Source organism: Pseudophryne corroboree, chromosome 3, assembly GCF_028390025.1.
Source record: "Pseudophryne corroboree isolate aPseCor3 chromosome 3, aPseCor3.hap2, whole genome shotgun sequence".
Classification (NCBI taxonomy): domain Eukaryota; kingdom Metazoa; phylum Chordata; class Amphibia; order Anura; family Myobatrachidae; genus Pseudophryne; species Pseudophryne corroboree.
Genome location: NC_086446.1, coordinates 137895234 through 137904811, shown reverse-complemented (window position 1 = coordinate 137904811; position 9578 = coordinate 137895234). Strand labels below are relative to the sequence as shown.

Sequence of the window (9578 nt, the reverse complement as noted above, 5' to 3'; positions counted from 1 at the left end):
CTCATGTTGGCCATGCCCCAGCCCCTGAAGCATTCAAGCTGATTTCTTGCAGCAGCTGGGCACTGTAACAGCTCCAGAGCTGCTCTGTAAGGCAAATAAAAGGGTGTGGGCCCTGCAACACCACCTGTAGTTCGCATTGTGCGTTGGAAGGCACAAAGTAAGCAGACGGGAGAAGTCAGGATAGTGCGCAAGGGCATAGAAGGGAGGGGCTCAAGAAAAGAGAAGTGGAAACAGACAGCAAACTAGGCTGGAGAGAGACCTGAGACAATGAGATCTAAATTATACCAGAGCCAACCAGGGGAAAGCACAAATGCAGTCCCCCCCCCTACCACAAATTATGCAGTCGAGATTCCCACATTTGGGGAAATCACAGAGGTCAGCATACCCAGAATGCAATGAATGAACCTCACCCTGGGAAAACAATCTTCATGACCATGGTATCACCTAAGCAAAATAAGTATGATTTGAGAAAGGGCTGGGGAGGGCCGCTGCTCAGGCACACCTCCGTCAAGTAAAGGAGATTCAACTGAGGCAGCACAAGGGAACTCTCATCTGGGGACAACAACTGCAGGGAGAACACATTTTCAGACGAATGTGTGAGGGCAGAAGGCTGCCTAATACTGAAGCACCCCCCAAACAACAAACCAAATGCAACAACTAGTGCAAGCATTCCTGGGGGAAGGCCTGCAGCAGATGGATTCGCATATGGTGATGTCATCCAAGCAATGGGTATAGTTGGCTGCAACCCTCGTCTGCATATGAAAAGAGAAAATGGTCGCGCAGGGCATGGCGGCCTTTGTGGGGTTGCGCTTGGATGACCCCTAGATCGCTTTATACACCCCCATCAGTGTGGGGCTCATGTTGGCCATGCCCCAGCCCCTGAAGCATTCAAGCTGATTTCTTGCAGCAGCTGGACCCAGTAACAGCTCCAGAGTTGCTCTACAAGACAAGTAAAAGGGTGTGAGCCATGCAGCACCACCTGTAGTTTGCATACACACATATATAGGACAGCATCTCTTATATGCCCCAGGGGCAATAAAATAGTATCCTTATCTAGGGTATCCGTCCATGCCGCTACAGCACTACACATACACACCCAGGCCGACGCAATTGCCGGTCTGAGTAAGGTACCTGAATGTGTATAAATGGACTTCAGGGTAATCTCCTGTTTGCGGTCAGCAGACTCTTTGAGGGTAGCCGTATCCTGGGACGGGAGGGCTAACTTCTTGGATAAGCGTGTTAATGCTTTGTCCACCCAAGGGGAGGATTCCCATCGTAACCTATCCGTTGATGGGAAAGGATACGCCATAAGAATCCTTTTGGAAATCTGCAGGAGATTCCCAAGCTTTTTCACATAACTCGTTCAGCTCGTGTGAGGGGAAAAGGTTACCTCAGGCTTCTTTCCCTTGTACATATGTACCCTCTTGTCAGGGATAGGGGGCTCCTCTGTGATGTGCAAAACATCTTTTATTGCCATAATCATATATCAAATGTATTTTGCCAATTTTGGCTGTAACTTTGCATCATCGTAATCGACACTGGAGTCAGAATCCGTGTCGGTATCTGTGTCAACAATCTGGATAGTGGGCACTTATGAGACCCTGACAGTCCCTGCGACATAGGATCAGGCATGGGTTGAGACCCTGACTGTCCCAAAGCTTCAGCCTTGTCTAATCTTTTGTGCAATGAGTTTACACTAGCATTTAAAACATTCCACATATCCATCCAATCAGGTGTCGGCGGAGACACCACATTCATTTGCTCCCGCTCCTCTCTAATATAGCCTTCTTCCTCAGACATGTCGACACACGCGTACCGACACACCACACACACAGGGAATGCTTTTACTGAAGACATTTCCCCCACAAGGCCCTTTGGCAGAACTGGCCCTAATCAATATGATGCCCTAGGCAAAATTTTGCCTGGTGCCCCCTAGCACCACCGCTGGTTCCGCCTCTGACCTTGCACCTCTTTCCCAGCACCATCAACCCTCACCCATAACAGTACTTATTTTGGTGTTTGTACCCCCTATATTTTAAACAGGAACAGTTCGCACATTTGGCGCACAGTCCAAAAAGGGGTGTGTTTTTGCTGGCAATGGGCATGTCCACACAATAGTACCCCCAATTAAAATTCTGCCACACAGTACTGCAATTTTATTCACATTTGATCACGCGATAGTGTCCATAATTCACATTACATCCCACAGTAGTATCACTTTACCTTATAAACGTTACTTCTCACAGTAGTGCTCCTTATTCACATTACATCACACTGAATTGCTCCTTATTTACATTACACCACACCCTATTGCTCTTTATTCACATTAGACGACACAGTAAATGCCCTTTCTATACACAACGCTACATATTAGAGCACCTTATACACATAATGCCACACATTAGTAATGCATTTATACACATAATTCCACACAGTAATGCCCCTTACACATATGAGACACATCATTAATGTCCTTATAAACATAATGCGTCTTACACATTATGACAACCTTTATTAATGCCCTTTTACACATAATGGCCCTCATTCCGAGTTGTTAGCTCGCAAGCTGCTTTTAGCAGCATTGCACACGCTAAGCCGCCGCCTACTGGGAGTGAATCTTAGCTTATCAAAATTGCGAACGAAAGATTAGCAGAATTGCGAATAGACACTTCTTAGCAGTTTCTGAGTAGCTCCAGACTTACTCGACAACTGTGATCAGTTCAGTCAGTTTCGTTCCTGGTTTGACGTCACAAACACACCCAGCGTTCGCCCAGACACTCCCCCGTTTCTTCAGACACTCCCGCGTTTTACCCAGAAACGGCAGCGTTTTTTCACACACACCCATAAAACGGCCAGTTTCCGCCCAGAAACACCCACTTCCTGTCAATCACACTACGATCAGCAGAACAAAGAAAAAACCTCGTAATGCCGTGAGTAAAATACCTAACTGCATAGCAAATTTACTTTGCGCAGTCGCAGAGCGAACATTGCGCATGCGCAATTAGCGGAAAATCGCTGCGATGCGAAGAAAATTACAGAGCGAACAACTCGGAATGACCACCCTTGCGCATGCGCAATTAGCGGAAAATCGCTGCGATGCGAAGAAAATTACCGAGCGAACAACTCGGAATGACCACCAATGTCCCTTACACATATGCCGCACATTATTAATGCCCTTATACACATAATGACACACATAGTGCCCCTTACACATATGTTGCACATTATTAATGCATTTTTACATGACACACATAATGCTCCTTACTCATATTCCGAACACTACTGCACAATCAACCCACTCACATGCACACAGCACTCACACTGCCACTAACACTGTGACCTCTGCCTCTGCTTGGATACAGATGTGTCCTCATAAATCTTGCCTCAATGCTAACGTTGGGGCACCTTTTTTTTATTAAAATGCATCTTATTTGCATTGCTATGTTGTTAGGATGCACACGCAGCTTCTGCCGATTAAAATGATATGCAGCACGCCTATATACTGTGTGAGACTGTGGCTGTATCTGCATATGAAATGCTACACACAGAATATAGGCATGCCGCATATCATTTTAATCAGCAGAAGTTGCTGATGCCCCTAGGCATATCAAATGCCCTAGGCAATTGTCTAGTTTGCCTATGCCTATGGCCGGCTCTGCCCTTTGGAGAGACAGAGAGAGAGTATGCCAGCACATACCCCAGCGCTATATAACCCAGGAATAGCACAGTAACTTAATGTTTGCACAGTAGCGCTGCTGTATGTAATTTGCGCCAAATTATGTGCCCCCCCCCCCCTCTCTTTTCAACCCTCTTGTCTACCGTGGTATAAGCAGGGGAGAGTCCGGGGAGCTTCCTCTCAGCGGTGCTGTGGAGAAAAAATGGCGCTGGTGAGTGCTGAGGGAGAAGCCCCGCCCCCTCGGCGGCGGGCTTCTGTCCCGCTTAAACTGTACAATTGGCAGGGACTCATACATATATACAGTGCCCAGCTGTATATATATGTTATATTTCTGCCAAAAAGAGGTTTATATTGCAGCCCAGGGCGCCCCCCCTGCGCCCTGCACCCTTACAGTGACCGGAGTATGTGAGGTGTATGGGAGCAATGGCGCACAGCTGCAGTGCTGTGCGTTACCTCAATGAAGATCATGAAGTCCTCTGCCGCCTCTGAAGTCTTCTTTTCTTCTCATACTCACCCGGCTTCTATCTTCCGGCTCTGCGAGGGGGACGGCGGCGCGGCTCTGGGACGGACGGCGAGGGTGAGATCCTGCGTACCAATCCCTTTGGAGCTAATCCCTTTGGAGCTAATGGTGTCCAGTAGCTTAAGAAGCAGGACCTTGCAACTTGGAGAGTAGGGCTGCTTCTCTCCCCTCGATGCAGGGAGTCTGTTGCCAGCAGTGCTCCCTGAAAATTAAAAACCTAACAAAATACTTTCTGTCAGAAAGCTCAGGAGAGCTCCTGAAAAGCACCCAGTCTCCACTGGGCACAGTATCAAACTGAGGTATGGAGGAGGGGCATAGAGGGAGGAGCCAGTGCACACCCAGAACTAAAGTCTTTCTTAAAGTGCCCATGTCTCCTGCGGAGCCGTCTATCCCCATGGTCCTTACGGAGTCCCCAGCATCCTCTAGGACGTTAGAGAAAATAGGATTTTAATACCTACCGGTAAATCCTTTTCTCTTAGTCCGTAGAGGATGCTGGGCACCCGTCCCAGTGCGTACTGTGTCTGCAGTTATTAAATGGCCCTTAACTCCAGAACATTTATGTGGAGACAACTTTCCCGACTTGACCATCTTCCTTGGACATTTTCCCCCTGTGTGACTGCTCCCCAGCCTCGGAGGGTTGCATCCATGGTCCCTAGGATCCAGTCCTGGATCCCGAACCTTCGCCCCTCTAGGAGGTGAGAACTGTGCAGCCACCAATGGAGTGAGATTCTGGTCTTGGAAGACAGGATTATCCTCCGGTGCGTGTGTAGGTGGTATCCGGACCACTTGTCCAACAGGTCCCACTGGAACACTCTGGCATGGAACCAGCCAAACTGAATGGGCTCGTAGGCCGCAACCATCTTACCCAGCAACCAAATGCATTGATGGATTAACACTCTTGCTGGTTTCAGAATTTGTTTGACCAGACTCTGGATCTCCAGAGCCTTTCCACTGGAAGAAAACCTCTTCTGTGTCCAGTATCACTCCCAAAAACAACAACCGCGTCATTGGGACCAACTGCGATTTTGGCAAGTTTAGGAGCCAACTATGTTGTTGAAGAACTGTCAGGGAGAGTGCAATGTTTTGCACTAACTGGTCCCTGGATTTCGCCTTTATCAAAAGATCATCCAAGTACGGGATAATTGTTACTCCTTGCTTGCGATCACCCTGGTGAAAATCCTCAGAGCCGTGGACAGACCAAACGGCAATGTCTGAAATTGGTAATGACAATACTGAATTGCAAACCTCAGGTAGCTTGATGCAGAGGCTAAATGGGAACATGTAAGTAGGCATCCTTTATGTCTACCAAAACCATGAAATCTCCTTCCTCCGGACTGGAGATCACTGCACTGAGAGATTCCATCTTGAAATTTAATTTCCTTAGGTAGAAATTGAGGGATTTCAGATTTCAGATTGGTCTGACCGAGCTGTCCGGCTTAGGGACCTCGAAGAGGCTTGAATAAAAACCTTCTCCCTGCCGACTAAAGCCGATTTGAACAATCGGTGAGGGGGAACGTCTTGAAACCCCAGTTTGTACCCTTGGGACACTATTTGTAAAACACACGAGTCCATGTCCGAATGAATCCAGAACTGACTGAAGAGTTTTAGACGTGCCCCCACTGGTGCGGGCTCCTGCAAGAGAGCCCCAGCGTCATGCGGTGGATTTGGCAGAAGCAGAGGATGATCTCTGCTCCTGCGATCTTGAAGAGGATGCAGACCTCTTCCCTCTTCTCCTTCCTCTACCTGCAAAGAAAGGGGAATCTTAACTTCTTGCATATCTATTGGGCCGAAATGACTGCATCAGATAATGATGCGTCTTCATCCGTTGGGAGGGAACATAGGGCAAGAAGGTTGACTTACCTGCGGGAGCTGCCGAGATCAAATTAACTAGGCAGTCACCAAACAACGCTTCACCTTCATAGGGAAGAGACTCCCTTTCTTCTTGGAGTCAGCATCAGCATTCTCTTGGTGAATCCACAATGCCCTCCTATCCGAGACTGCCATGAAATTGGCCCGTGAACTCAAGAGTCCTATATCCCTTGCAGTCTCACGTAAGTATGCTGCAGTGTCCTTGATATGATACAACGTAAGGAGTATCCCATCTCTCCAAGGTATCTATATCGGATGACAAGGTATTCGACCAATTCTTGAATACTACTACTCACCCATGCACATGTAATGGCAGGTCTAAGTAATGTACCCTTGGTTACATAACTAGAAATAATGTAGCTTCCTGCATACGATCCGCTGGATTTGTGACAGGGCCCCGTGCAGAACAGGGGGTGACTCCCACTTTATTCTGTCCGCGGCGGGAAATGAATAAACAACCAGAATCCTTTTGGGGATTTGAAACCATCTTGTCGAGCTGGCCCAGACTTTCTCAAACAGAGATGGAGGAACGTTACATCAGCTTTCATTATATATCTATATATACATACATATAGACCCCTTTGTCAGGAACAGCAGGGCCTTCAGTGATTTTAATATGTCCTTAATATCCACAATCATGTACTGAATGCTCCTTGCCAATATTGGATCTAATCAGGAAACATTATGGTCGACATAGGAATCAGTATCCGTGTCAGTATCAGTGTGTAGTAACTGGGCAAAATAACATTTTTGCGACCCCGCGGGGCCTGAGGGAAAAGAAACATAGCCATGAACATCACATCTATTCTCTACGTCTGTGTCTGGGACACAGATTTATCCAACCTTACTCTGATATTACTGAAACTTTTATCCAGTCAGTTATTGGTGGTGCCAACAGGGCCACCATCATATGTCTGCATTCCTAATATAGTTTCCTCTTGGAAAAAACATTCAGCCACCGACATGTTGACACACATGTACCAAGTACCCACAGACACATCGGCTTATGGGGGACAGACCGTCAGTAAATCTGTCAGAGGGACACAGAGGATTTTTCAGCTCACAATCCAGCGCCAAAAGTACACAGTCTGGGAAATAATAAACTCTATAGTGATAGACTTGTAATGCTCTAAAGATGTTCTGGTGAGGTGAGGAAGAAGCCCCGCTACTGTAATGGCGCGTATCTGTCCCGCTCAGAAATAATTAATTACGCTAGCGGGGTAAGGACAGTGCCCAGGCACTAATGTCCACTTTTTCCAGCCTTTTGTGAGGAATTTATGCTGCCCAGGGTGCCCCCCCCCCCCCCCCCGTGCCCTGCACCCTGCAGTGCCTGCGTTTGTGTGGGAGCATGGCGCGCAGCGTTCCGCTCGCTGCTCGGTACCTCAGAATGCCATCACTGGAGAAGAAGTCTTCTGTTCTTCTGCTACTCACCTGTTTTCTGGCTCTGTAAGGGGGTGACGGCAGGCTGCGGGAGTGTGCATCTAGGCGTACCCAGCGATCAGCACCCTCAGGAGCTAATGGTGTCCTGTCAGCCTGAAGCAGAGCCATTGAACTCACTAGAAGTTGGTCATACTTCTCTCCCCTAAGTCCCACGAAGCAGGGAGACTGTTGCCAGCAGCCTCCCTGAAAATAAAAAAAACTAACAAGTCTTTTCAGAGAAACTCAGTAGAGCTCCCCTGTAGTGCATCCAGTATCACTGTGCACAATACTAAAACTGGAGTCTGGAGGAGGGGCATAGAGGGAGGAGACAGTTCACACCCTTTGAAAGTCTTAAAGTGCCCATGTCTCCTGCGGATCCCGTCTATACCCCATGGTTCTTAATGTGACCCCAGCATCATCTAGGACGTATGAGAAAACAAATAACGCACACATGAGGAGGAGAGAACTAAGGAAGCTATAAGGAGAAGAGGGGAGGGAGGGGGGGTTGAAAGGTAAGGTAGTAAAGGCATATTGGATAAACTACAACCTTATACATATTCATTAATGTACCAGTAGTTAGAAGTAGAAGAGCTCTAACAGAAACCACAAAGCTTATCTAAAGCCACACCACACTGGATATGCCCAATCTCATTTGATTTTTGAAGCAAAGCAGTATTGGACTTTGTTAATACATGGATGGGAGACTGCTTGGTAGTATCAGATTCTTTAGGTGTTTTTAAACTACCAACACCATTTTCTTGGTAGATTTAATTTTTACATGTATTCTTTTATGTACCAGAAGTTAGAAGTAGAAGAGCTGTAATAAAAACCACCAGCTCATCTACAGCCACAGCACACTGGATTTGCCCAATCTCTCCTGATCATGGAAGCTGAGCAGTGTTGGTCCTAGTTTTAGTACTTGGATGGGAGACCACCAGGAAATACCAGGAGCTGTGTGTATTTTTACAATACTAACACCGTTCTCTTGATGCATTCCATTTTGAAACATTGGGGCAGATCTATTAAGCCTGGTGAACTGATAAAGTGCAAGGTGATAAAGTACCAGCCAGTCAGCTCCTAACTGTCATTTTTCAAACCCAGCCTGTGACATGGCAATTAGGAGCTGATTGGCTGGTACTTTATCACCATGCAAATTATCATTTCACCAGGTTTAATAAATCGTCCGCTTACTCATTTATGTACGAGTAGTTAGAAGTAGAAGAACTCTAACAGAAACCACTAAGCTCATCTACAGCCACACCACACTGTATATGCCCAATATCACCTGATTTTAGGCCTGGTTTGTTCTTGGATGTGAGACCACCTGGGAATACCAGGTGCTGTAGGTAGTTTTATACTACCAACACCGTTCTCTTGATGCATTCTATTTTGAAACTTATTAATTGATGTACCAGTAGTTAGAAGTAGAAGTTAGAAACAGCAAAAATCATCTACAGCCGCATCACACTGGATATGTCCAATCTCATCTGATGTTGGAGGCTAAGCAGTGTTGTGCCTGGTTAGTTTTTCGATTTCAGGTCCTGCCTTCTGGTTTGGCCACGGCACCTCGGAAATTCACCAAGGTCATGGCCGTGATGACGACCCTTCACCATCGGTGGACCAGGGAGGAATCTCTCCTCCCGATAAACATTCTGGAATTGCAGGCAGTGTTCAATTCATTGACACTGGCCCTGCCTCTAGTACAGAACAGGCCTGTTCAAGTACAATCGGACAACGCCACCACGGTAGTGTACACAAATCATCAAGGCGGCACTCGAAATTGCATAGCAAAGCTGGAAGTATCAAAAATCCTCAGTTGGGTAGAACGTCATCTGCCAGCAATATCGGCAGTGTTCATTCCCGGAGTCCTCAACTGGGAAGCGGATTTCCTCAGTCGTCAGGACGTTCACGCTGGAGAGTGGAGAGGCCGCAGCAGAAATGTCTGCACTGGTGTCAGTAGGTGACTGAGGCAGGGATGACTGGGAGATAGTGGGTGACTGAAGCATGTATGAGTGGGAGATAGTGGGTGACTGAGGCCGGGGTGACTGGGAGATAGTCAGTGACTAAGGCAGGGGTGATAGGGATATAGTGGAT

At 47.2% G+C, this 9578-nt stretch overlaps 1 non-coding gene across 1 annotated transcript; it reads right to left on the bottom strand.

Moving 5' to 3' along the window:
* Nucleotides 1-295: 295 nt before the first annotated feature.
* LOC134898900 (U1 spliceosomal RNA) lies at nt 296-461 on the bottom strand. The gene has a single exon (XR_010172587.1). It is a non-coding gene; the product is annotated as a U1 spliceosomal RNA (small nuclear RNA).
* Nucleotides 462-9578: the final 9117 nt, after the last annotated feature.